The following is a 25,224-nucleotide window of genomic DNA, read 5'->3' as shown; positions in this document are numbered from 1 at the left end:
CAGCAAAAACACAAACAAATTTCCGCCTCCGATTTGGTCCAAACCACTTTTATCCGGTATTAGAGCTTCCCAGCAATGGCCCCAGAGCCGTCAACCCAGGAGAAAACTAGTAGAAGACCCCCGAAACAGCCAAAAAGCAAAAGTACAAAAATGGGGACTTAGTCATTTTTTTGCTAATTTCCCAAATCACTCAGCGCGCGTTTTGCAGCTAGGCCCTAACTCCCCTCTGCCACCATGTATTTGCTTCAAACCTCTTGCAAACTAAAGTATCCGTAGCCAGCAGTGGTCCCAGACCCCGAAACCCACCCACAAACACCAGGAAGCCCCCCAAACAGGCCCCCGAAAAAGCTACATTGAGCAAAATGTCAGAAATAGCAACAACAAAAAATCACCGTGGATTTTGTCCCAACCACTTCTATCCGGTATATGACCTTCCCAGGAATGCCCCAAGACCCACCAACCCACCCGCCAAAAAGCACAACACCCCCAAACAGCCCAAAAGGAAAATCTCATACTTACAATATTTCTCGGCCTTCGGTCCAAACGCGCTGTGCAGCTAGGCCATAACTCCAGTTTTCCACCACGGATTTCCTGAAAAGCAAATGCAATCAAGATTAGAGTGTCCTAGCAGTGCTCCCAGACCCCAAAACTCAGCCACAAACACCCAGAACCCCCCCAAAGAGCACCTGAAAGGCAAGCAAGTCAGCAAAAACACAAACAAATTTCTGCCTCCGATTTGGTCCAAACCACTTTTATCCGGTATTAGAGCTTCCCAGCAATGGCCCCAGAGCCGTCAACCCAGGAGAAAACTAGTAGAAGACCCCCAAACAGCCAAAAAGCAAAAGTACAAAAATGGGGACTTAGTCATTTTTTTGCTAATTTCCCAAATCACTCCACGCGCGTTCTGCAGCTAGACCCTAACTCCCCTCTGCCACCATGGATTTGCTTCAAACCTCTTGCAAACTAAAGTTTCCGTAGCCAGCAGTGCTCCCAGACCCCGAAACCCACCCACAAACACCAGGAAGCCCCCCAAACAGGCCCCCGAAAACGCTACATTGAGCAAAATGTCAGAAATAGCAAACAAAAATTCACCGTGGATTTTGTCCCAAGCACTTCTATCCGGTATTAGACCTTCCCAGGAATGCCCCAAGACCCGCCAACCCACCCGCCAAAAAGCACAACACCCCCAAACAGCCCAAAAGGAAAATCTCATACTTACAATATGTCTCGGCCTTCGGTCCAAACGCGCTGTGCAGCTAGGCCATAACTCCAGTTTTCCACCACGGATTTCCTGAAAAGCAAATGCAATCAAGATTAGAGTGTCCCAGCAGTGCTCCCAGACCCAAAAACTCAGCCACAAACATCCGGAACCCCCCCAAAGAGCACCTGAAAGGCAAGCAAGTCAGCAAAAACACAAAAAAAATTCTGCCTCTTATTTGGTCCAAACCACTTTTATCCGGTATTAGAGCTTCCCAGCAATGGCCCCAGATCCGTCAACGCAGGAGAAAACTAGTAGAAGACCCCCAAACAGCCAAAAAGCAAAAGTACAAAAATGGGGACTTAGTCATTTTTTTGCCAATTTCCCAAATCACTCTGCGCGCGCTCTGCAGCTAGGCCCTAACTCCCCTCTGCCACCATGGATTTGCTTCAAATCTCTTGCAAACGAAAGTATCCATAGCCAGCAGTGCTTCCAGACCCTGAAACCCACCCACAAACACCAGGAAGCCCCCCAAACAGGCCCCCCAAAACGCTACATTGAGCAAAATTTCAGAAATAGCAAAAAAAAATCAGCGTGGATTTTGTCCCAACCACTTCTATCCGGTATTAGACCTTCCCAGGAATGCCCCAAGACCCGCCAACCCACCTGCCAAAAAGCACAACACCCCCAAACAGCCCAAAAGGAAAATCTCATACTTACAATATTTCTCGGCCTTCGGTCCAAACGCGCTGTGCAGCTAGGCCATAACTCCAGTTTTCCACCACGGATTTCCTGAAAAGCAAATGCAATCAAGATTAGAGTGTCCTAGCAGTGCTCCCAGACCCCAAAACGCAGCCACAAACACCCAGAAGCCCCCCAAAGAGCACCTGAAAGGCAAGCAAGTCAGCAAAAACACAAACAAATTTCCTCCTCCGATTTGGTCCAAACCACTTTTATCCGGTATTAGAGCTTCTCAGCAATGGCCCCGGAGCCGTCAACCCAGGAGAAAACTAGTAGAAGACCCTCAAACAGCCAAAAAGCAAAAGTACAAAAATGGGGACTTAGTCATTTTTTTGCTAATTTCCCAAATCACTCCGCGCGCGTTCTGCAGCTAGGCCCTAACTCCCCTCTGCCACCATGGATTTGCTTCAAACCTCTTGCAAACTAAAGTATCCGAAGCCAGCAGTGCTCCCAGACCCCGAAACCCACCCACAAACACCAGGAAGCCCCCCAAACAGGCCCCCGAAAACGCTACATTGAGCAAAATGTCAGAAATAGCAACAAAAAAAATCACTGTGGATTTTGTCCCAACCACTTCTATCCGGTATTAGACCTTCCCAGGAATGCCCCAAGACCCGCCAACCCACCCGCCAAAAAGCACAACACCCCCAAACAGCCCATACGGAAAATCTCATACTTACAATATTTCTCGGCCTTCGGTCCAAACGCGCTGTGCAGCTAGGCCATAACTCCAGTTTTCCACCACGGATTTCCTGAAAAGCAAATGCAATCAAGATTAGAGTGTCCTAGCAGTGCTCCCAGACCCCAAAACTCAGCCACAAACACCCAGAACCCCCCCAAAGAGCACCTGAAAGGCAAGCAAGTCAGCAAAAACACAAAAAAATTCCGCCTCTTATTTGGTCCAAACCACTTTTATCCGGTATTAGAGCTTCCCAGCAATGGCCCCAGAGCTGTCAACCCAGGAGAAAACTAGTAGAAGACCCCCAAACAGCCAAAAAGCAAAAGTACAAAAATGGGGACTTAGTCATTTTTTTGCCAATTTCCCAAATCACTCCGCGCGCGCTCTGCAGCTAGGCCCTAACTCCCCTCTGCCACCATGGATTTGCTTCAAATCTCTTGCAAACTAAAGTATCCATAGCCAGCAGTGCTTCCAGACCCCGAAACCCACCCACAAACACCAGGAAGCCCCCAAACAGGCCCCCCAAAATGCTACATTGAGCAAAATGTCAGAAATAGCAACAAAAAAAAAACGGCGTGGATTTTGTCCCAACCACTTCTATCCGGTATTAGACCTTCCCAGGAATGCCCCAAGACCCGCCAACCCACCTGCCAAAAAGCACAACACCCCCAAACAGCCCAAAAGGAAAATCTCATACTTACAATATTTCTCGGCCTTCGGTCCAAACGCGCTGTGCAGCTAGGCCATAACTCCAGTTTTCCACCACGGATTTCCTGAAAAGCAAATGCAATCAAGATTAGAGTGTCCTAGCAGTGCTCCCAGACCCCAAAACTCAGCCACAAACACCCAGAACCCCCCCAAAGAGCACCTGAAAGGCAAGCAAGTCAGCAAAAACACAAACAAATTTCCGCCTCCGATTTGGTCCAAACCACTTTTATCCGGTATTAGAGCTTCCCAGCAATGGCCCCAGAGCCATCAACCCAGGAGAAAACTAGTAGAAGACCCCCAAACAGCCAAAAAGCAAAAGTACAAAAATGGGGACTTAGTCATTTTTTTGCTAATTTCCCAAATCACTCCGCGCGCGTTTTGCAGCTAGGCCCTAACTCCCCTCTGCCACCATGTATTTGCTTCAAACCTCTTGCAAACTAAAGTATCCGTAGCCAGCAGTGGTCCCAGACCCCGAAACCCACCTACAAACACCAGGAAGCCCCCCAAACAGGCCCCCGAAAAAGCTACATTGAGCAAAATGTCAGAAATAGCAAAAATAAATTCACCGTGGATTTTGTCCCAACCACTTCTATCCCGTATTAGACCTTCCCAGGAATGCCCCAAGACCCGCCAACCCACCTGCCAAAAAGCACAACACCCCCAAACAGCCCAAAAGGAAAATCTCATACTTACAATATTTCTCGGCCTTCGGTCCAAACGCGCTGTGCAGCTAGGCCATAACTCCAGTTTTCCACCACGGATTTCCTGAAAAGCAAATGCAATCAAGATTAGAGTGTCCTAGCAGTGCTCCCAGACCCCAAAACTCAGCCACAAACACCCAGAACCCCCCCAAAGAGCACCTGAAAGGCAAGCAAGTCAGCAAAAACACAAACAAATTTCTGCCTCCGATTTGGTCCAAACCACTTTTATCCGGTATTAGAGCTTCCCAGCAATGGCCCCAGAGCCGTCAACCCAGGAGAAAACTAGTAGAAGACCCCCAAACAGCCAAAAAGCAAAAGTACAAAAATGGGGACTTAGTCATTTTTTTGCTAATTTCCCAAATCACTCCACGCGCGTTCTGCAGCTAGACCCTAACTCCCCTCTGCCACCATGGATTTGCTTCAAACCTCTTGCAAACTAAAGTATCCGTAGCCAGCAGTGCTCCCAGACCCCGAAACCCACCCACAAACACCAGGAAGCCCCCCAAACAGGCCCCCGAAAACGCTACATTGAGCAAAATGTCAGAAATAGCAAACAAAAATTCACCGTGGATTTTGTCCCAACCACTTCTATCCGGTATTAGACCTTCCCAGGAATGCCCCAAGACCCGCCAACCCACCCGCCAAAAAGCACAACACCCCCAAACAGCCCAAAAGGAAAATCTCATACTTACAATATGTCTCGGCCTTCGGTCCAAACGCGCTGTGCAGCTAGGCCATAACTCCAGTTTTCCACCACGGATTTCCTGAAAAGCAAATGCAATCAAGATTAGAGTGTCCCAGCAGTGCTCCCAGACCCAAAAACTCAGCCACAAACATCCGGAACCCCCCCAAAGAGCACCTGAAAGGCAAGCAAGTCAGCAAAAACACAAAAAAAATTCTGCCTCTTATTTGGTCCAAACCACTTTTATCCGGTATTAGAGCTTCCCAGCAATGGCCCCAGAGCCGTCAACCCAGGAAAAAACTAGTAGAAGACCCCCAAACAGCCAAAAAGCAAAAGTACAAAAATGGGGACTTAGTCATTTTTTTGCCAATTTCCCAAATCACTCTGCGCGCGCTCTGCAGCTAGGCCCTAACTCCCCTCTGCCACCATGGATTTGCTTCAAATCTCTTGCAAACTAAAGTATCCATAGCCAGCAGTGCTTCCAGACCCCGAAACCCACCCACAAACACCAGGAAGCCCCCCAAACAGGCCCCCCAAAACGCTACATTGAGAAAAATGTCAGAAATAGCAAAAAAAAATCAGCGTGGATTTTGTCCCAACCACTTCTATCCGGTATTAGACCTTCCCAGGAATGCCCCAAGACCCGACAACCCACCTGCCAAAAAGCACAACACCCCCAAACAGCCCAAAAGGAAAATCTCATACTTACAATATTTCTCGGCCTTCGGTCCAAACGCGCTGTGCAGCTAGGCCATAACTCCAGTTTTCCACCACGGATTTCCTGAAAAGCAAATGCAATCAAGATTAGAGTGTCCTAGCAGTGCTCCCAGACCCCAAAACGCAGCCACAAACACCCAGAAGCCCCCCAAAGAGCACCTGAAAGGCAAGCAAGTCAGCAAAAACACAAACAAATGTCCTCCTCCGATTTGGTCCAAACCACTTTTATCCGGTATTAGAGCTTCTCAGCAATGGCCCCGGAGCCGTCAACCCAGGAGAAAACTAGTAGAAGACCCCCAAACAGCCAAAAAGCAAAAGTACAAAAATGGGGACTTAGTCATTTTTTTGCTAATTTCCCAAATCACTCCGCGCGCGTTCTGCAGCTAGGCCCTAACTCCCCTCTGCCACCATGGATTTGCTTCAAACCTCTTGCAAACTAAAGTATCCGAAGCCAGCAGTGCTCCCAGACCCCGAAACCCACCCACAAACACCAGGAAGCCCCCCAAACAGGCCCCCGAAAACGCTACATTGAGCAAAATGTCAGAAATAGCAACAACAAAAAATCACTGTGGATTTTGTCCCAACCACTTCTATCCGGTATTAGACCTTCCCAGGAATACCCCAAGACCCGCCAACCCACCCGCCAAAAAGCACAACACCCCCAAACAGCCCAAAAGGAAAATCTCATACTTACAATATTTCTCGGCCTTCGGTCCAAACGCGCTGTGCAGCTAGGCCATAACTCCAGTTTTCCACCACGGATTTCCTGAAAAGCAAATACAATCAAGATTAGAGTGTCCCAGCAGTGCTCCCAGACCCAAAAACTCAGCCACAAACATCCGGAACCCCCCCAAAGAGCACCTGAAAGGCAAGCAAGTCAGCAAAAACACAAAAAAAATTCCGCCTCTTATTTGGTCCAAACCACTTTTATCCGGTATTAGAGCTTCCCAGCAATGGCCCCAGAGCTGTGAACCCAGGAGAAAACTAGTAGAAGACCCCCAAACAGCCAAAAAGCAAAAGTACAAAAATGGGGACTTAGTCATTTTTTTGCCAATTTCCCAAATCACTCCGCGCGCGCTCTGCAGCTAGGCCCTAACTCCCCTCTGCCACCATGGATTTGCTTCAAATCTCTTGCAAACTAAAGTATCCATAGCCAGCAGTGCTTCCAGACCCCGAAACCCACCCACAAACACCAGGAAGCCCCCAAACAGGCCCCCCAAAATGCTACATTGAGCAAAATGTCAGAAATAGCAAAAAAAAATTCAGCGTGGATTTTGTCCCAACCACTTCTATCCGGTATTACACCTTCCCAGGAATGCCCCAAGACCCGCCAACCCACCTGCCAAAAAGCACAACACCCCCAAACAGCCCAAAAGGAAAATCTCATACTTACAATATTTCTCGGCCTTCGGTCCAAACGCGCTGTGCAGCTAGGCCATAACTCCAGTTTTCCACCACGGATTTCCTGAAAAGCAAATGCAATCAAGATTAGAGTGTCCTAGCAGTGCTCCCAGACCCCAAAACTCAGCCACAAACACCCAGAACCCCCCCAAAGAGCACCTGAAAGGCAAGCAAGTCAGCAAAAACACAAACAAATTTCCTCCTCCGATTTGGTCCAAACCACTTTTATCCGGTATTAGAGCTTCCCAGCAATGGCCCCAGAGCCATCAACCCAGGAGAAAACTAGTAGAAGACCCCCAAACAGCCAAAAAGCAAAAGTACAAAAATGGGGACTTAGTCATTTTTTTGCTAATTTCCCAAATCACTCCGCGCTCGTTCTGCAGCTAGGCCCTAACTCCCCTCTGCCACCATGGATTTGCTTCAAACCTCTTGCAAACTAAAGTATCCGTAGCCAGCAGTGCTCCCAGACCCCGAAACCCACCCACAAACACCAGGAAGCCCCCCAAACAGGCCCCCGAAAATGCTACATTGAGCAAAATGTCAGAAATAGCAAAAAAAAATTCACCGTGGATTTTGTCCCAACCACTTCTATCCGGTATTAGACCTTCCCAGGAATGCCCCAAGACCCGCCAACCCACCCGCCAAAAAGCACAACACCCCCAAACAGCCCAAAAGGAAAATCTCATACTTACAATATTTCTCGGCCTTCGGTCCAAACGCGCTGTGCAGCTAGGCCATAACTCCAGTTTTCCACCACGGATTTCCTGAAAAGCAAATGCAATCAAGATTAGAGTGTCCCAGCAGTGCTCCCAGACCCAAAAACTCAGCCACAAACATCCGGAACCCCCCCAAAGAGCACCTGAAAGGCAAGCAAGTCAGCAAAAACACAAAAAAAATTCCGCCTCTTATTTGGTCCAAACCACTTTTATCCGGTATTAGAGCTTCCCAGCAATGGCCCCAGAGCCGTCAACCCAGGAGAAAACTAGTAGAAGACCCCTAAACAGCCTAAAAGCAAAAGTACAAAAATGGGGAGTTAGTCATTTTTTTGCCAATTTCCCAAATCACTCCGCGCGCGCTCTGCAGCTAGGCCCTAACTCCCCTCTGCCACCATGGATTTGCTTCAAATCTCTTGCAAACTAAAGTATCCATAGCCAGCAGTGCTTCCAGACCCCGAAACCCACCCACAAACACCAGGAAGCCCCCCAAACAGGCCCCCCAAAACGCTACATTGAGCAAAATGTCAGAAATAGCAAAAAAAATTCAGCGTGGATTTTGTCCCAACCACTTCTATCCGGTATTAGACCTTCCCAGGAATGCCCCAAGACCCGCCAACCCACCTGCCAAAAAGCACAACACCCCCAAACAGCCCAAAAGGAAAATCTCATACTTACAATATTTCTCGGCCTTCGGTCCAAACGCGCTGTGCAGCTAGGCCATAACTCCAGTTTTCCACCACGGATTTCCTGAAAAGCAAATGCAATCAAGATTAGAGTGTACTAGCAGTGCTCCCAGACCCCAAAACTCAGCCACAAACACCCAGAACCCCCCCAAAGAGCACCTGAAAGGCAAGCAAGTCAGCAAAAACACAAACAAATTTCCTCCTCCGATTTGGTCCAAACCACTTTTATCCGGTATTAGAGCTTCCCAGCAATGGCCCCAGAGCCGTCAACCCGGGAGAAAACTAGTAGAAGACCCCCAAACAGCCAAAAAGCAAAAGTACAAAAATGGGGACTTAGTCATTTTTTTGCTAATTTCCCAAATCACTCCGCGCGCGTTCTGCAGCTAGGCCCTAACTCCCCTCTGCCACCATGGATTTGCTTCAAACCTCTTGCAAACTAAAGTATCCGTAGCCAGTAGTGCTCCCAGACCCCGAAACCCACCCACAAACACCAGGAAGCCCCCCAAACAGGCCCCCGAAAATGCTACATTGAGCAAAATGTCAGAAATAGCAAAAAAAAAATCACCGTGGATTTTGTCCCAACCACTTCTATCCGGTATTAGACCTTCCCAGGAATGCCCCAAGACCCGCCAACCCACCCGCCAAAAAGCACAACACCCCCAAACAGCCCAAAAGGAAAATCTCATACTTACAATATTTCTCGGCCTTCGGTCCAAACGCGCTGTGCAGCTAGGCCATAACTCCAGTTTTCCACCACGGATTTCCTGAAAAGCAAATGCAATCAAGATTAGAGTGTCCCAGCAGTGCTCCCAGACCCCAAAACTCAGCCACAAACATCCGGAACCCCCCCAAAGAGCACCTGAAAGGCAAGCAAGTCAGCAAAAACACAAAAAAAATTCCGCCTCTGATTTGGTCCAAACCACTTTTATCCGGTATTAGAGCTTCCCAGCAATGGCCCCAGAGCCGTCAACCCAGGAGAAAACTAGTAGAAGACCCCCAAACAGCCAAAAAGCAAAAGTACAAAAATGGGGACTTAGTCATTTTTTTGCCAATTTCCCAAATCACTCCGCGAGCGCTCTGCAGCTAGGCCCTAACTCCCCTCTGCCACCATGGATTTGCTTCAAATCTCTTGCAAACTAAAGTATCCATAGCCAGCAGTGCTTCCAGACCCCGAAACCCACCCACAAACACCAGGAAGCCCCCCAAACAGGCCCCCCAAAACGCTACATTGAGCAAAATGTCAGAAATAGCAAAAAAAATTCAGCGTGGATTTTGTCCCAACCACTTCTATCCGGTATTAGACCTTCCCAGGAATGCCCCAAGACCCGCCAACCCACCCGCCAAAAAGCACAACACCCCCAAACAGCCCAAAAGGAAAATCTCATACTTACAATATTTCTCGGCCTTCGGTCCAAACGCGCTGTGCAGCTAGGCCATAACTCCAGTTTTCCACCACGGATTTCCTGAAAAGCAAATGCAATCAAGATTAGAGTGTCCTAGCAGTGCTCCCAGACCCCAAAACTCAGCCACAAACATCCGGAACCCCCCAAAGAGCACCTGAAAGGCAAGCAAGTCAGCAAAAACACAAACAAATTTCCGCCTCCGATTTGGTCCAAACCACTTTTATCCGGTATTAGAGCTTCCCAGCAATGGCCCCAGAGCCATCAACCCAGGCGAAAACTAGTAGAAGACCCCCAAACAGCCAAAAAGCAAAAGTACAAAAATGGGGACTTAGTCATTTTTTTGCCAATTTCCCAAATCACTCCGCGCGCGCTCTGCAGCTAGGCCCTAACTCCCCTCTGCCACCATGGATTTGCTTCAAACCTCTTGCAAACTAAAGTATCCATAGCCAGCAGTGCTCCCAGACCCCGAAACCCACCCACAAACACCAGGAAGCCCCCCAAACAGGCCCCCCAAAATGCTACATTGAGCAAAATGTCAGAAATAGCAAAAAAAATTCAGCGTGGATTTTGTCCCAACCACTTCTATCCGGTATTAAACCTTCCCAGGAATGCCCCAAGACCCGCCAACCCACCCGCCAAAAAGCACAACACCCCCAAACAGCCCAAAAGGAAAATCTCATACTTACAATATTTCTCGGCCTTCGGTCCAAACGCGCTGTGCAGCTAGGCCATAACTCCAGTTTTCCACCACGGATTTCCTGAAAAGCAAATGCAATCAAGATTAGAGTGTCCTAGCAGTGCTCCCAGACCCCAAAACTCAGCCACAAACATCCGGAACCCCCCAAAGAGCACCTGAAAGGCAAGCAAGTCAGCAAAAACACAAACAAATTTCCGCCTCCGATTTGGTCCAAACCACTTTTATCCGGTATTAGAGCTTCCCAGCAATGGCCCCAGAGCCGTCAACCCAGGCGAAAACTAGTAGAAGACCCCCAAACAGCCAAAAAGCAAAAGTACAAAAATGGGGACTTAGTCATTTTTTTGCCAATTTCCCAAATCACTCCGCGCGCGCTCTGCAGCTAGGCCCTAACTCCCCTCTGCCACCATGGATTGTCTTCAAACCTCTTGCAAACTAAAGTATCCATAGCCAGCAGTGCTCCCAGACCCCGAAACCCACCCACAAACACCAGGAAGCCCCCCAAACAGGCCCCCGAAAACGCTACATTGAGCAAAATGTCAGAAATAGCAAAAAAAATTCAGCGTGGATTTTGTCCCAACCACTTCTATCCGGTATTAGACCTTCCCAGGAATGCCCCAAGACCTGCCAACCCACCCGCCAAAAAGCACAACACCCCCAAACAGCCCAAAAGGAAAATCTCATACTTACAATATTTCTCGGCCTTCGGTCCAAACGCGCTGTGCAGCTAGGCCATAACTCCAGTTTTCCACCACAGATTTCCTGAAAAGCAAATGCAATCAAGATTAGAGTGTCCCAGCAGTGCTCCCAGACCCCAAAACTCAGCCACAAACACCCGGAACCCCCCCAAAGAGCACCTGAAAGGCAAGCAAGTCAGCAAAAACACACAAAAAATTCCGCCTCCGATTTGGTCCAAACCACTTTTATCCGGTATTAGAGCTTCCCAGCAATGGCCCCAGAGCCATCAACTCTCCCGCAAAGAAGTAGAACACCCCCACAAGTGCTGAGTCTTTCTTCATTGGGCGTAATCCAGCCCTCTGCTTTGATGGAAATAGGAGTCTGGAGGAGGAGGATAGAGGAGCATGTTCTTCTGAACTTGTGGACCTGAGGAATGCAGACTGCGGCACCTTCAAATCAATAAGCAAACAAGTGAAGACAGTTCTGCTGGTGGGCTTGTTTTTGTGATTAGGTGATTAAAGTTTGAATTATATTAACTGTGCACAACAAAGAAAGACAGACACACAGGAATAAAAGTGAATAAGGACGAAAAAGAAAGTTATTGATTCATTGTCTCATTTTCAGGGCTCGGTGTCAGGGTCCAGGAATAAGAATAAGGCTTCGTCATCATACTCGGCGAATTCAGGCAGCGTGAGCTCAGTGTCACCTAACAGAGAAGAAATTCCCTCATCTACGTTGCTGTCCAACTCGTCTTCATCCGGCGTGCTTTCTCGTACTTTGTAATCTGGTGGTATGAGGTGCTGATTCATCTTGATCATTGTTAACCTCTCCACATTTTTGGGCGAGAGGCGGCTCCGTTTGGAAGTTACAATGCCACCAGCAGCACTAAAAACACGTTCAGAAGACACGCTTGCGAGTGGGCAAGACAAGTAGTTGAAAGCCAGGTTGGAGAGCTGTGGCCACAATTCTTTTTTCCCATGCCAATACGCCAATGGGTCAGCATTAACATAGACCTCAGTTGAGTCATTCAGATAGTCCTGCACCATCGACTCAAGGTCCTCCTCCAAGGTTCCTCCACTTTGCTTAGCTGTTTCTGTGACCTTTTGAGAACCAAACCCAAGCAGAGCTAGCCAATCCTCTTCAGCCTCCAATGTTACTGTTGTGTCTGGTGCAGATGATCCGGTTTCCGGTGTCTTTAACGGCTGAGAGGTCACTTGTGCCACAGCCACAGGTGCAGAAGTGGATTGTTTTGACTGGGGATGGCCTGCTGATGCTGATGTACTGCCTTTTCCTTCAATGAGCTGCCGTTCTCTTTCAAACCTCTTGGCTGACAAGACTAGCCAACGTTTGTACTTTGTAACATCTTCATCATCAAAAGGAAAGAATGCTCTGCCTGCCAGCGCCTTTTTGTAGCGTGGATCCAGAATAGTAGCACAAATGTAATGCTGTTGTGAGTGGATCATTTTAAGACGTTCATCACCTTGTAGGCGCTCTAATAATTTCTCCGGCAAAACAAAAGGATCTTGTTTTTTTTCATTTTTTTTTAAACACAGAAGACACCGCCTTCAGTTGGTGCTCCAGCATGTACAACAATGGGATGGCTTTTCCCAAATTACAGTCCTCCTTGCTGACTGCACGCGTGAAGAACTCAAAAGGATGAAGCATGTCTGTCAGGCTTTTAACTATTTCCCATTGCGCCGCATCCATCCTCAGGTCCTTGTGAGCTGTACCCTGTTTTAAGAAATAGTGATTGAGTACCATATACTCCTCATACAGACGCTCAAGCATGTAGAAGGTTGAGTTCCAACGTGTTACCACCTCCTGGATGAGTGCTTTCACTGGCATTCGACGTTCATGTAGCAGGCTCCTCAGATGCTTCCTGGCCTTAAAAGAATGGCTGAAATGGTTGCACATTTTTCGGCAGGTGTCCACTACCTTGTACGCTGGACTGTCTTTATCACTCAAGAATTTTTTAACAACAAGGTTTATACAGTGCGCCAAACACGGCACTCTGAAATAGCGACCCAGCTCCATGGCCTTAACTACATTGGCGCCATTATCCGTGGAAACATAACCAATCTGGCGTTTTTTTGGGGACAGCCAGTGAAGGACCTTTGTGTTAAACTCATCCAAAATGTTTTGTGCTGTGTGACGTTTCTCCAAACCAAACATGGCTAGTGTTGCATGTTTCCGAGCAGCTTTAAAAACTTGGTCCGGATCAACACCTGCGTTTAGCTTTGCTTTAACCCCTGAAAAAGAGACCCAGTGTGCAGTGATGCACATGTAATCAGCGCCTGCGCCACTGGTCCATATGTCTGTTGTCAGATGTATAGTGTGAACAGCACTCTTCTGCAAAGCTGCCCCAATCACCTTCAGCACATCTTCATGTAGTGCTGGAACCGCAACTCTGGCAAAATAGAACCGGCTAGGAAACTTCCATTTAGGGCAGAGCGCTGCCACTAATTCTAGAAGACCAACCCCTTCTACAAAAGAAAAAGGGAGAAGGTCCAGAGCTAGAATTTTAGCCAGCTTAGTGTTATACAGACGCGTCAGTGGGTGGTTGCGTTCATATTGCGCTTCTGTAAACAACATCTTTTTAATGTTGCCCTGGACCAAGCATTTACAGCATGATGATGATGATATCTTCGACCCAGTTACGCTCGCTGATGAACTTTTGCGCATTGGTGTCTCACTCTCTCCCACACTCTTAGTGTGGCTCACATGGGGTGTGCTGCTGACAGGGGTACTGGGTGTAAGTGAAGTGTTTGACACGTCTTCTTCCTCCTCGTCATCATCAGATGAAACATCAACATTTTCATTACGTGCAATTCGGACTTCCTTGATCGCCTGTAGGTGCGCAAACCATTAGACAGTGTGCTGTCTCTTAAGATGACCTCTCTGGCCTCCGGTACCATAGTTGGTACCAACCTTACCACGACTAACTGCAACCTTTCAAATGCTACAAATGGCTATGTTTTCCCTTTTTGGGCAAACACTAAAGAAGTCCCAAGCTGGGGACTTGAATTGTCTGTGGGGGCCGGAGGAGGCGGCGATACTGGTGGTGGGGGTCATGCCAGATGAAGTGGAGGATGTGGATTGACGAACTTTAGTACGTTGTGCACTTTCACCACCACTAATTGAGGTCGAGGTGGATGGAGGTCCCTTCTGGCGAGGAAGAAATATGGAAGCGGTACGTGTTGGTGTACTAGTTAACTCCAATGATTGTTGTGTTTCCATTGCCTCCTCGTCGACATCATCATCACGCTCAGCAGCTTCTCGGGCTAGGGTCAAAATGTCTGTTTGCTGCATGCCCGCTGGGGCTGCAGTGACCTTTATGATGACTGGCTCGTCGTCATGAGAGCCTTCATCAGCAGCAGTATCCGCCACTTCTTGTTCAGTCTCATCACACTCCATAACTATGAGTTTTTTGACGACCTTCCTTTTACGCTTAAGTACCTTTGTCAGATCATGGTGTGCCTCACTCTCAGACGGCCGTGGTGGTTCCCAATTTTCATCCATATCATCAGAAGGAGGTGGGCTTGAAGACGATGTAGACACCCCCCTTGATCTTTTCCTTTCTAGGGATGTGGAAGACAATGAATGATCATCAGGAGAAGTGGCTTCCTCAAATGATACCTCGGCTTGATTGTCAATTTCCTGATGTGCCCCTACTTCGGGAGAACAACTATTGTGGGCACTTGTGACCCTCCATGCACCTCTGCTTGCGCATCTCCTTGCGCTGCCTCTCCTTCCACATGTACTTGGGCTTGTACTTGCACATGTGGTTGTTGTTGCGGCTGTGGTTGTTCAACACTTGTCAGATGAGTTACAACAACCTGTGTTGATTCAGGGACATTGCTGCTACTTTCTTGTGATGAGCCAACATCACTGGTCGATGGTGATTGAAGAAGTACACTGACTGCCTCTGCAGCACTCAAGGGCTTGGACTTAAGTTGGCGTGGTGGTGGTGGTGGCGGCACTGAGCCCAATGGAGCGGGGGTGCTGCTCCCAGCTTGGTCCCCAGCAGATCCCGCTGCTGCTGCAGGCGTACTTTTTTTTTTACTCCCAAAAAACGTGGCGGCGGCACACCAGCCTCCTTGGTAACTTGCTTCTTCTGCTCCTTACTGGCAACTTTCTTGCTAGAGGAGCTACGGGGAACTTTTTTTGGGGCCATCTTCTTCAGAGCAGGTCAGAACAGCAGGCCGCAGTTGCACGAGTTGCAGAGTTGTCTGTGGCCAGACGTGACGTCGCGTGACGTTATGCTGCACACACACACCGCTGCAGGACTTCTTCCTGGCACTGGTGGTTCTCTTGAGTCTTGTGCACTTAAAAGCAATGGAAGACAGAGGAACATCAGTTCAGTTATACACCCCAAAAAAATCGAAAAAACACAGAAAAATCAGCACAATCCCATGCCCTCCATGATGTTTAAATTCAAGACACCCCACAGAAAGACTAGGCCCATGCAACACTCACTACCCCTGGTGAAAACGCCACAACAACAGGCCAAAAAAACGAAAATCCCAGAAAAATCAGCACAATCCCAAACCATCCAGGCCCTCCATGATGTTTAAATTCAAGACACCCCACAGAAAGACTAGGCCCATGCAACACTCACTACCCCTGGTGAATAGGCCACAACAACAGGCCAAAAAAACAAAAATCACAGAAAAACCAGCACAATCCCAAACCATCCAGGCCCTTCATGATGTTTAAGTTCAAGACACCCCACAGAAAGACTAGGCCCATGCAACACTCACTACCCCTGGTGAAAAGGCCACAACAACAGGCCAAAAAAACGAAAATCACAGAAAAATCAGCACAATCCCAAACCATCCAGGCCCTCCATGATGCTTAAATTCAAGACACCCCACAGACAGACTAGGCCCATGCAACACTGACTACCCCTGGGCATAAAGGTTGAAAACTAGGAAAATGGTTGCAGGCCTAACAACACTGCCAGCATTCAAAATGGCCACTTGCCTCCCAGCACATGGCCTGCCTGTACCAGCACTCAAAATGGCCCCCACCCACATGGCCTGTCCCCATGATCACCCCAAAAAACCGAAAAACACAGAAAAATCAGCACAATCCCAAACCATCCAGGCCCTCCATGATGTTTAAATTCAAGACACCCCACAGAAAGACTAGGCTCATGCAACACTTACTACCCCTGGTGAAAAGGCCACAACAACAGGCCAAAAAAACGAAAATCACAGAAAAATCAGCACAATCCCAAGCCATCCAGCCCCTCCATGATGTTTAAATTCAAAACACCCCACAGAAAGACTCAGTCCACCCACCACTGAGTACCCCTGGGCAAAAGGCCCCAAAACAGCCCAAAAATCGAAAATTCCATAATTGTAGTTGCAGCAACTGTAATGCCCCAAACAAACTTACTTGTGAAATTTCTAATCCAAAAGTGATCCAAAGAAAGTCAAAAAGGCCTCAAATCCAAATATCCAGCAGCATCCACAAAAAGTAATCCTTCCAGCTCCAGATCCAAATGAAAAGTGACCAGGAGATGGACAAAGCACTGGGAGGAGCTTGCTGGACAGGAACAGGAAGTTGAAGACTGTGGGGCACTTCCTTCCTCCCACCCCCCCCTCCCCAAAATGGACTCCTCGCAAAAAAAGTGCAGTCAAATGTCAACCTGAGGAGTTATTCAGATAAAAATCATCATTTCCAGAAGGTTTATGCTGCTTGCTGGTGGATTTCTTGTGCAGAATTGCAAATTTTGTATTTTCGCGAGTGCGAGATTGTTGCTGCTACCGCATCTACAAGGTCGCAATTGCGAAGTCCCGCGATACGTGATCACGGTGTACTTGCGTTGACAAACTCTAGCCTTTGTACAAGTTGGCAAGCCGCGATGACGTAATCGCGCTCGCCAAATTCCCGAGGGATCCCGCAGCAAGATCCAAAATGGCACAGCACTCGCAAAATATCGAGAAAAACTCGGCAAACGCTGAATGACGGTAAGTAAACGCCGCGCGCCGCAAAATTGTATCACCAAGAAAAAAAAATCCGCTGCGTGCGAATTTGCGGATTTTCGGTAAATTCGCGAGCGTTCGCGGATTGCGAATTTACCGAAAATCCGCGAGCGTAACGGATTTTCTGCCCATGCTTAGGGGCAATAGGGGCTTAGCCTTATTTACAAGGCAGCATTAAGCCACTTAACGTGGCCTAACGTTACCTTATAAATAAGGCCCCCTTTCACGCTATGCTTAGCGTGAAAGGGGTGGGCAGTGGGTGTTGCGGTGGGCGTTCCACCGCAACACCCATTGATTTTGACGCTGCCCTCTGTGTACAAGGGTGGCGTACATAGGAGGCAGTGCCAAACTTAAGACCAGGGAAAACCTGGTCTTAACTTTTCAAAACGAGGAGAAATGCATTATTTCTACTCGTTTTTGCTTTTTCTATGTGTGCTTACTTGTGCAGTACACATGGAAAAGCAAAATGGCATGGATTGTTTATGTAGAGGAAGGCCCCTCTTCCTGTAAATAAACAATCTTTAAACAATTCCATGTTGTGACTTTCATGTGTGCTGCATTGAGCAGCACGCTTGAAAGTGACAAAACAGCATTTCAGGATTGTTTATGTGCAGGAAGGGACACCTTCTTACACATAAACAATTCTCCCCTGCACGCAGACACCTTCGAACTATGGTGGAAGGGTATCTGCATTGGTGCTACAGGGCTAAGTGAAGGACATCTAACCTGGGCTTCTATTGGAATTCTATAACGCATATTAGCAAGCCCATTATCGCCGTTTTAGCTGCAGTTTCCTACCGCTGAAACAGCGATAATTTTAACGAGGTTCGTGCTAATATGCCCCTCATTTTGGCAAGCCACAATAGACGGCCCACATGACAAAGCAAATGCTCGAACAGAGTTAAAAGAAATGTCAGACAAAAACGGTGTCTGCTTCTTCATAATTTCCAGCAGTTTAGGGCATTGACCGGCCTCCTGCATGGTCTTGAACAGTACCTTAAAATCCAAAAGGAGTGACTGAGCCGCATAGGCGCCATAAATACCAGACCTTAAAGTCAGATGTGATCCAGAATATAACTTCTTAAGAGAGGTATCGACCTTCTTGGCGGAAGCATTGTTTAACACATTTTCCTCAGACATGGAAGAGCGTCCAACCAAACTCACCACCACCGAATCAACATGCAAAACATCAGGCATCATGTCCTCCATATTCTCCAATGGATACAGCTTTGCCATAGTGCGTGGGACAGAAAGTCACTCCAGGTTGTTCCATTCTTTCAAGATTACATCTTGGACAAACTGGTGGATGGACATGGAGGTACTGGAAGGCTTCTTGAATTGAGGCAGCACAGTATCCTTGGTCGAAGAAGAGGAAGCCTCTTCCTGAGGAAACCCCATATTATCTCTGACATGATATAACATTTCAGGAAGCGTGTTGTTGCAGGGTTTCAGCTAGGGAACAAAGCTATACTTGGGACCAAAGAACGTCAGTATGCAGGGACTAAGTCACCATACTACATCGGCCTCTGCTGGCCCGAATCCGACTTGCTTATAGTACCTCACTTGCCCTCCTAACCTTTCCAGAAAGACAAGTGATTAGCACCCCTGAATACAACAGTCCCGACCCTCTCAGGGATTGCAGTGCCCGGTCACACCCTTTCACTCTCTCACTCATATTTGTCCCACAATATAATAAAGCTGAGACACGAAAACAGTTTACAATATTTATTTAAACGATCGTGCTCTAGTATGCAATAAGTGGGCCACAAATACTAAGCTGATGCATATCAATGATGTCAGTAACATATTCAATAAACCATATACAATGAAAAGTCCTGTCATATTATTTGACAGAATTGCCTAAGCCCATCCTTACTACTAAGGCTAAGTGATTACAGGTTATAGATCTCTGGGATTCGGTGCCGGACCCAGTACCTTAGCACATATAGAAGGTTGTTCTACAGCGCAGTTGATGCAGCCCTTTCGTCTGCTGGTCCTTGGCTCTGTCTGTGTCTCAGAACAGCACATCCCAAGCTATATTACAAAATGTGTATGTTCAAAACAGCATGTGGATTTCTGTATTATATTTAGATACTAGTGTTGGATCATAACTAATAACAATGAGCAATGTTTTTAGAACCTTGCTTAGGCTGTTCAGACTAAATCCCAGTAAAAGAACAACATTCTAAAACGTGTGCTGACTATATATGAATTATAACGTGCCACAAAAACAAGCATGCTGTTTCGTAACACGTGCAAAGCAAAAGCAGCCTACATTATGCAAAATAAGGCTAACATAGGGAAAATTCCCTTAAAGTTATTCCAGTGCACACCAATTTTAACTTATGCTTAACTTTGTTATGCTTGTTTCCCAAATTTCCACTGATTTTGAATACAGCCTGGAAAATGTGATCTACCCAAATATCACGTATTTGTAGACATCATAGAAATAGGAGTGATGAAGAACCGAGATAACCCACTTACTGGGGTCTCGGCAGCGGGGGAACCGCCCAAATCCTCCATACCTTCCATACTTAGTAAAAGGAGGCACAGGAGCCTTCGTCTGCAGGAGGAACCAAGATTTATTTCAATAGCCCGGGCTATGGAACAGAGTCCCAAGCTAGTCAGAGACAAAACCCAGGAGGCTGGCACTTCACTCTGTAGCTTACAAGCCTTTTATACATTTTTTATCCCAGTCTTTCGGCTGTCAGACCATTGTCTAATCAGGGCAGTGTTTGCAGTTGATAATCAGATCCAGAGGATGTTTGTAGTTAGTGACCTGGTCAAAGCTTGGTACACAGATCATTGTTCACTCGGCTTTGATCACCGCTCAGTCTTTCAGGTCATTGTCCAATTGCCTTGATCAAAGCCTGGTCTTTCAAGTCATTTGTTTATTCACCCTGATTAGAGTCCAGCAGTCAGACCATTGTCTAGATAACCTGTTCACGGTGTCAAGGATGTTTACCAGGCTGGGAGCAGTAGATGGAAAACAAGCTTGTTTACACAGGGAGTGGGTGTCTCATGGCTTTCTGTTGAACTGCAAAGAGCAGGGGGTTGGGTGTGCGACAGTTCCTGGGCAGAAATGCAGGCTGCAAGATGATTTTTGTTGTGTCAGCAGAAATGACCAATTGGGTCATGTGGAAGTGTTTGACACGAGATGGCAATGAAAAAATAATGGAGTCTTGGTACAGATGATGCTGATCAGAAAAAAAACACTTTTCCTCAGACCCTCCTTTTGCCATTGAGTGGCAAATACTTTTAAGAAATGTCAATGTTCATAAGACCATCTGTTTCTTGTTCGAGCATCATTATCATCATATTGGTGTTGTGAATGTTAGAGGGTGGAGGCTTAATGGTCTGAACACACATTGTACAGAGCACTGGCAGGCACGGAAAGCACAAACAGCAGGAGACCAAGACAGCTACTCCCAAGGCAAGGAAGATGAGGACCCTCCAACCCCACTGGGAAAGGAGGTCCCAGATCCAGCCGGTGAGGGACCAGCTGCCTTCATCCAAATGTATTTCGGAAGAAAGGCGATGCAGATGTTGGATGGCATCGTACACTGTAGGTGCGGTGTCTGGGATGTACACGCAGCAGCTGGAGACGATCAATTTACATACACCACCACGATCACCAAGGATGACGTCGAGGACCATGCGGTTTTGGAGCGTTATAAGGTGGTCCGCCTGTAGCTCTGCAGTGATATTGGAGAGAGCACTAGCTGTTACTGTGATGGTGGCCTCAAGGACCCTGGTCAGTCCTCGTACAGCCCATGGGGCCCCAGAATGGAAGGAAAACTTTAAAGTGCCCGGCTTCCTGGCCCGCTGTATCTTCGGCTGATATGACTCCCTTACGTGAGCTGCGCAGGGCGCCCTTCATTGACTGGTGGTAACCTCCATGGGTAGAGTATTTTGGTGGAAGGAGGAAGGCCAGATAGCAGGTACCAGACCAGTTACGGGGTATCCAAGTGCCACAGATGAAATAGGTGTTGGGGGATGCCACCAGCTTGGGAGGAGATGTAGAGTTCAAAGCTTTTGTGATATCACACTTACTGGTACCAACTTTCTTAGTCCCTAGGCCATGGATGCAGACACGGCCTTACACATTTATGACATTCAAAGTGTCTCGTTCATCAGGCAGTATCCTTCTTGTGCGGAATCTGGAAAATGTTTGTCGAGTGGTTGAGTTGAATACTACCATTTCACTGATTTCATCTGGTGGTAGTAGCAATGTGGACGAGTTGGTCGGGCAAAAAGGAGCATTGGCATTGCCAGATCTGTTCTGCCAGAAGTCATCCCGAAATGTCCCAAGGATAGAATTGGCAGTACCATTGACAGTGTAGGCCTCCTGCATCAGCATCCACCATGCAAGACAAGACCCAGTGATGGAGAAGGGGTAAGGAAAGAATGGAACAGGGTGTATCATGGAACGCGGCATCAGTCCACAAACCCAGCAGTTGGAAGTGTTCATCATCAGCTGATGATGATGCAACATTTGGATTAAAGGTGTTGTTGAAGAATTCTGCACGGCGGGGTAATTTGTGGGCTGGTAGAGTGTAATATTGGTGCTCTGCAGGAGTCGGTATAGGAGTTAGAGTGGTAACAGGATGGTAGATTAGTCACAGCCAACCAAGGATAGACAGATTGAGGGAGACAAACAGTGTCACCATGGTGGCTATGAAGCATTTACTATGCTGGAGACTGACATCTTGTTTCTGGATTCGGGTGGTTTGACGGGCTGCCATTGTGCTAAGCCAGGGACCTCTAGCGGCTGTGACTGGTGGTTGCTTCACTGGGTGCAGGTGCCAAGGAGCCCTATGGCATACCTTAGTTTGACACACCAGCACTACACTCATCTTGGAAGATCACAGCCCTACAGCCTATCGGCACTTGGCGAAGTCAAGGGCAAGCCTTCCCTCGGGGCACAAGTTATATCAGGCGGAAGTAGGAACAGTATGGTCTGGAAACAGTTGTTCTTGGTGTTGAGCAGAGTTAGGGGAAGGTTCCACTCTTCCTTTCAGTAGGTTGTCACTCTCTGCTTCCGTAGATGTAGAATGCAGTCTGGCATCGCTGAATGGGACAAACGTCGGAACTGTTTCTGTTTCTGAGTCTCCTTGTCCTTCCCTCACCCACTGATCATAGGGGAGAGGCAGAGGCACACGCCGGCAGTGAAACGAATGAACCCAATTCTTCCGACCTTCTACTTTCACAGCGGTGTGGGTGGCCAGTAACACCTGACGGGGCTGTGTCCAGCGGGGCTCTAGGCTCTTAGTTCGTTGAAAGTTCCGGATCAGGACATATTCTCCAGGTTGAATAACGTGTCCTGGGCCCTCGCTTTTGTCAGGTATGGCCTCGTGCACCTGGTGATAAAGAGTACGAAAGGTATTAGTTAGACTGTACAGATAATCAGTTAATACAGGGTATTCAACATCAGATAGTTTCTTAGGCCGTGGGACACCCCAGACATTGGCAGGCCTCCCGAACACGATCTCGTGGGGGGATAGCCCTATCCGGGTGTGTGCCGTTGTTCTTGTACACAGTAGGGCTAGGGGTAGAGCATCGACCCAAGTGACACCTGTCTTGGCTACTATTTTGGCCATTTTAGTTTTTAGGATGCCATTATACACCTCTACTAGACCTGCTGACTGGGGGTGGTTAGCTGCATGAAATTTGTGTTTTATACCCAATGCTGTACAGACATATTCCATAATTTGGGCTGTAAAGTGGGTCCCGTTGTCACTCCAGACCAAGCGGGGCAAACAGAATCGTGGGAGGTATTCCTTTAATAGCACCTTGGCGATAGTGATAGCGGTGCAGTCTTTGACGGGGTAGGACTCCACCCATCGGCTGAAGGCACAGACCACCACCAGGACATATTTTAGATTGATACATCTGTCCATCTGGATGTAATCCATTTGGAGGACTTCAAAAGGGAAGGTAGGAGGGGAGAATCCTCCTTTAGGAATAACTGTGCCTTTTCCTGGGTTATACATTAGGCAAATCATGCATGTTTTAACCAGCTTTTCAGCATATGCTGGTATCTTAGAGTTGTACCACGTAAGTTCCAACAACTTGCATACCCCTTTTGCACTAATGTGAGCAGGACCATGGGCCATCGTAACTACTGGAGGCAAGTGACTGTCAGGTAACATCCATTGTCTTTCCATAGTCGAACGGACCCAGCAACCATCAATTCCCTTCTTTGCTACTTGCTCCTTCCACACCCTTACTTCCTCAGGAGTAGCATAGGACTGAATATCAATCACACTTTGCACTGTGTTTTCAACCATGCCCTCATCTGTCACCCACCTAGCGGGACCTCCTAAATACATTCCTTCTCTTTTCTGAAGAGCTGTTTGTCTGGCTGTCTGGTCAGCCAGGGCATTGCCTTTCCCAACATCATCTGTCACTTTCTTATGGGCCTTACATTTTATAATGGCCACCTTTTTGGGGAGTGTCAGGGAGACCAGCAGTCTGTGAATTAGGGGGCCATGTTGGATCTTGGTCCCATGGGAAGTAAGGACCTTCCTTTCTTTCCACAATTTTCCGAAGTTGTGGGCCACCCCAAAGACATACTGACTGTCAGTATAGATATTTACTATTATTCCCTTGCTTATCTCACAGACTCTAGTGAAGGCCACTAATTCTGCTGCCTGAGCAGAGCACTGCGGAATGTGAGCAGTTTCTACTACTTGCCCCCATGTCGTGAGGGTGTATGCGGCTGAGGTGTTACCATATGGCCTTCTGAGACATGATCCGTCCACATACAGTGTACCTTCTGGTTCTGCTATCGGGGTATCCTGTAAGTCAACCCATCCCTTTGTGTCCTCCTCTGTCCTTAGTATGCAGTCATGTGGTTCTAAGCGGGCATTCTGAGTATCCAGTGGGAGTAATGTGGAGGGGTTCAGTACAGTGCATCTTTTGATGTTGATGTGGCTGGCAAAGAGTGTCAGTTCATATCCTGTGAGTTGTGCGCTAGTGAGGTACTGTGTCTTGGTGTTATTAAGGAGGGTATCTATGGAATGGCGGACCATCAGAGTCAGGGAGGAGTTCATGACGATTCCCGCACTCTGATGGACCATGAGGGCGGCCGCAGCGGTCGCCCGTAGGCATCCTGGGAGAGCCCTTGCAACAGAATCTAAGGTGGCTAAAAAATAGGCACATGGCCGTTGGTGACCCCCAAACATCTAGGTCAAGACAGCGCATGCACAGCTGTCTGTCTCAAGTACAAAAAGAAAAAATTGTTTGCTATAGTCAGGAGTACCGAGGACTGGAGCAGTACACAGGGCCCTCTTCAAATCTTGAAAGGCCAGTGCATGCTCTGTAGTCCATGGAAAGGAACTGTCTGATATGTCCATAGTGGTGAGGGCAAGAAGAGGTTTGACCATGGCCGAAAAATTGGAAATCCACTGTCTACAGTATGAGGGTAGGCCTATAAAGGCTCGCACCTGCTTTTGTGTTCGTGGGATCGTCATAGCATTGATAATGGCTACACGATCAGCGGTGAGCTGTCTTCCCTCCTTTGAGAGGAGATGACCTAAATAGGTCACCTTATCTTGACAAAATTGAAGCTTTTTCAAAGAGACTTTGTGATTATGGAGGGCATGGTGGTGTAACAAACAGAGAGTAGCTTCTTTACATGCTGGGACAGAATTTACAGCAATGAGGAGGTCATCTACATATTGTATTAGTGCGGAATTATCAGGGAGTTCTAAGGAATCTAGTTGACTTTTTAGGGCTTGACTATAGATACTGGGGCTCTCTGTGAAACCTTGAGGGGCGAGGCAGAATCTAAAGCTCCGCCCTCCAAGGGAGAAACCAAACAAATGTCTGCTGTCAGGATGTATAGGAATGCTGAAAAAAGCATTCTTCAGGTCTATGACAGAGAAGTGTGTGGCGTCAGAAGGGACCATCGTTAAGAGGGCAGTAATGTCGGGGACAACAGGATATTGGGAGATTGTTATTTTGTTAAGGGCTCTCAGGTCAATCACAAATCGGTATATTTTAGGGGAGAGAGCATCTCCATTGGTCTTTTTAAGAACAGGAATAATGAGACTGTTACATATATTGCCACGTGTCTCTTCCACTACGCCCTTGTCCATCAATTCAGATATTATTGTCAAAAGGGCCATTTCTCCTTCCGCGGGTAGTCGATACTGTCGCAGGCAGGGGAGAAGTGCACCTGTCTGGATGTGTATCACATGAGGGGGAATGTTGAGACACCCTACATCAG

Source organism: Lissotriton vulgaris, chromosome 8 (genome assembly GCF_964263255.1).
Source record: "Lissotriton vulgaris chromosome 8, aLisVul1.2, whole genome shotgun sequence".
In the NCBI taxonomy this organism is placed as follows: domain Eukaryota; kingdom Metazoa; phylum Chordata; class Amphibia; order Caudata; family Salamandridae; genus Lissotriton; species Lissotriton vulgaris.
Note: the sequence above shows the minus strand (reverse complement) of the source record.